At 42.6% G+C, this 3734-nt stretch overlaps 1 protein-coding gene across 1 annotated transcript in view; it reads right to left on the bottom strand.

Annotated features, from left to right (window-relative positions):
• Positions 1 to 3511: 3511 nt before the first annotated feature.
• LOC138052889 (pyruvate dehydrogenase E1 component subunit alpha, mitochondrial-like) overlaps positions 3512 to 3734 on the bottom strand; it is an 11498-nt gene continuing 11275 nt past the window's right edge. The window contains exon 11 of the mRNA XM_068899483.1: positions 3512 to 3734. This exon is cut by the window's right edge and continues 369 nt beyond it. The gene's annotated coding sequence lies outside the window, so the exon portion shown is untranslated.

Genomic DNA, 3734 nt, shown 5'->3' on the forward strand with positions numbered 1-3734 from the left:
TGTGACAAATACATTTTTTTTTTCAAGATAAAAAAAACATCAGATATGGAAAAACGATTCTCGAAGCTTCTAATTCTTCAATGCTCGTTTTTATTTTCAGGCCCTTTACAGGCTTTTTACTCCGCAGAGGGTGGAAAGTCGCGCATGAACTTAAGAAAATTACCCAATAGTGTAAATTGAGAATGAATTTACGAACGGGTTACTGATACCTTCGAAACTGAAGAAATGTAATGTTAAACGAGAAAGAGAATTAAAAAAACAACGACATCATACTAATCTATCATATGGTTTACACCTGCCAATATTCTTTTGTGAGCATGGAAATCTCTGCATGCCTCAAGAAATATAAACCATAACAAAACTGGCTAAGACGGTATGGAATTTGTACTCAAAACACATCAGTTACGACATACTGATTTATCAGTGCATGTTGATTAAACCGTTTATCAACCCGTCTATTTATCGGTAGAAAACTTGTCGATTTTATCTCTTACAGATGATTATGCTGGTTTCTATTTTTGGCATTTGTGCTTCCAGTGATTTCCTTCTATGGTTTACGATTTATATACCACACCCCAGAGTCTCATGGTGGTTTACAATTTATTCTTTCTCTAGGGTGAGATCGGACGTCAGCTTGTAAAAGCGCCTTTGGGAGCCGCTATTCACTCACCCACCCGACCCACGCATGTATGTAAAAGGACAGACCACAACACCGTTGGGTCTCCTCCCTTCTCTTCGTGCGTGTTCTTTAACGTCCCACAGAGTTGATTAACAGGAAAGGTTGTCAGACAGGGCCTACGCTTTCTAGTCCTTATATTTATCCGAGGAGACTTGAAAGTCTAACCATTTGCGGGTGTAATTACAAAGGCAGCACTGTCTTTCTCCTTAGTCATTTTAAGACCTTGAGAGTTGATCCGCGGCACTGAGGAGTCGAACTTACGATCTCCTATATGGCAGCCCGGTGCTCATTTGATACCGGTGCGCCGTCTATGGTCATTTTCTCTTGCTATGGTCTATTGTGAATTTTCGCTGATATTAACATTCTGAGTGCTCGACGACTCAAGGGACCTTCCTTCACGCTGACAATAGTCTCGCGGCGATCTAGGATTTTTGCTACACCGAGAATAACAGTACTAGTGTCAGTTAATATAAGCCAAAGGAACCTTAAAGCCTCCTTTTCATATGTTGGGAAAATCCCAGACGATCGGCGATTTCGCAGTTTCCCCACCGTCCTATGTTTTGTCGACGTATCGGAAAATCGCCAGACGCTTGTCCTAGATTCTCCCGATAGTGACTTTGGCGGAAAATGAAGAGAGCGCCAAAAATTGAAACACGCAATTTAGAGGATTGGTAACGAGTTAAAAACCATCGCCGACGTCCCAGAAAGTACAAATTTGAATTTTCATATGTCGGGAACGATCGCCGACGATCGCAAAAATCTGGGACACGTCGGGAAAATAGAAACGCTTCCGATTTTCCAGATTCGTCATCGACCATCCCAGATTATCGGGGATGTCTACGATTTATGGTTTTCATTGGTTTGCAAAATCTGGGATGGTCGGGGAATCAGCGAAATCCCCGATCATCTGAGATTTTCCCGATATATGAAATTAGGCTTTAGCTTGACGTCGGTAGTTCCGGAATATCAAGAAAAGTAAAAGTCGACGGGGACTTCTTTCAGTCTCTCTTTTCCACTGAGAAATTTCAATGCTAAGACAAAAGGCAGAAAAGGCTACACGGATCAGACGAAACTCGAAACGGAGGTTGTAGCCACCAAGAGTTTAACTGCAAAAGTGGCGCACTCCCTCGGTGAACTACGTCTGCTTCTTAGGGATGACTGAAATAAATAAGGAGAACTAATAAAGATACAAATTCGACTTTTCAATTTGGAGCATACCCTGGGTACCAGAGTTTTTTTTCTCGCGCGCGGCGGACGGAAATTTTTCGCTTAGCTTCGACGTGACCGACGAGACCGACACCGACACCGAAACCGGAAACTGTGCACCCAGGGTATTTGGAGCACGAAAACCAGGAAAAAATGCCCATAACGTCAGATAACATCCACCGAAACCTCACGCGACATTGCCTTACGTTTTAAGTTACACAGGTCATCATCATTATCATATCCTTCTTTCCCCTCGGATTTTAGAGTAGTTTCAGTTGGTGTTGCTAATAAAAGCGTTCAGGCTGAGATTGGTTAAACCAATTTTTTAAGAACATTCTAAGAGCATACTCAAGCTAAGAGTCAGTTGAGAAAGTTTTTATTTTGCTCATTTGGTTTTTTTTGTGAGAAAGAAAGAAATGTAAAACTGTAGTGTAACCGGAAAATTAAGCGGGTGTTTACACAAAAAACAAAACATGTGGTAAGCTGGGTTGGGAAGAGGAAAACTGTTCTCCCACGGCAAGGGTGTGGGAAGGTGGATCGGTGTTGAGAGTTGGTGTTAGCGTGTGTCACCTTTTCGAAGAAGGCTAAAAGGAGGGTTGCATTGCCTGCTTGTTTCTGGGCCATGATCAACATTCAAACATATTTAGAGTTGATTAGGATCAATCCATCTCTTGCGGCTTTAATCAGAAAATGTAATTTCTGACGACTGAGTATAAAGCCTGGAGCGTTTACCATTTGTCAACAAAACCGAAAATTCCGGTTGGAAATTTCAAATGATAATCATTCCATCGGAAAGTTTCCGAAAAAGATGGAAATCCTCAGCCGAAATGACCGGAAAAATCCTGTACCATTTGTAAACTCCCACTGGACCTGGTTCACTCCGGCCTCTTTTACTGCCTTTCATCATTGCGGAGGCAGCCGCCATTTTGATTTGTCATTGTTTTCTTCTGGCCTCAAGAGACTCGGTCCTGGCGAAACGACACACCAGGAAAATCCTGTACCATTACAAGCGTGCCATTCCAACCGGATTTTCCGTGAAAATGGTAAACGTCCCTGGTTTTCATATGATCTGCAACGGTCTGCAATCGGTCGGTGACTCGATCGCCGTTAGGTCTGTCTTCTTGGTACTCGTATAAATTTTTTAAAACTTCAGCTCCAGAATGAGCCGCGAGAGAGCGGCGAGGCGGCGAAGACGAGTCCTGAAGCGGCGAGAAGAGAAAAACCTCTGGTTACCTTGGACTTGAATCTCACTTTCATGTACACGCCAGCTGTCAAAATTGTCAAATTGGTAATCAACAAAGGGTCCAATGGCAACTTAGCATTCATGCGTTTCCTAGGTATTAACAATCACCGGTTAATTTGAAGGCCGTTCTGTCAAATGGAAAGCGTCCTTAGGAAGACGAGGGGATTGATGTCTAGCCTCGGGAGGAGCCGAAGCAATAAAGCGGGAATAACAAAGCGCTCACGCGCAGTAAAGGAGACACGCGTGTGAACGAGAAGATACGAGTGTCAGCGAATGAGACGCGCTAGGTAAGGGACATGGGAAAAGGCCAGTTCGTCAAACGTGAATTCAACTGAACTTTTTTCCAAATATCATACCAAAGAATGTCTATCCGACTCACAATATTTTAATATTTTAATATTTTAATAACAAATAACTACAATTGTAGCACAAAGATCACAAATATGGCGATCAACCGTTTCAACCACATCCGGTTTATAAGGTCGACGTTTCTCAACAGAGCATTCGAAAACAACAATGAATCCCTATTAAACGAGACCTAATTGTTGGGAACTGGGTTACAGGTTACAGGTTACAGGTTACGTTTCACACAAGACACGTTAAAAG

This window comes from Montipora capricornis, chromosome 6 (assembly GCF_036669925.1).
Source record: "Montipora capricornis isolate CH-2021 chromosome 6, ASM3666992v2, whole genome shotgun sequence".
Classification (NCBI taxonomy): domain Eukaryota; kingdom Metazoa; phylum Cnidaria; class Anthozoa; order Scleractinia; family Acroporidae; genus Montipora; species Montipora capricornis.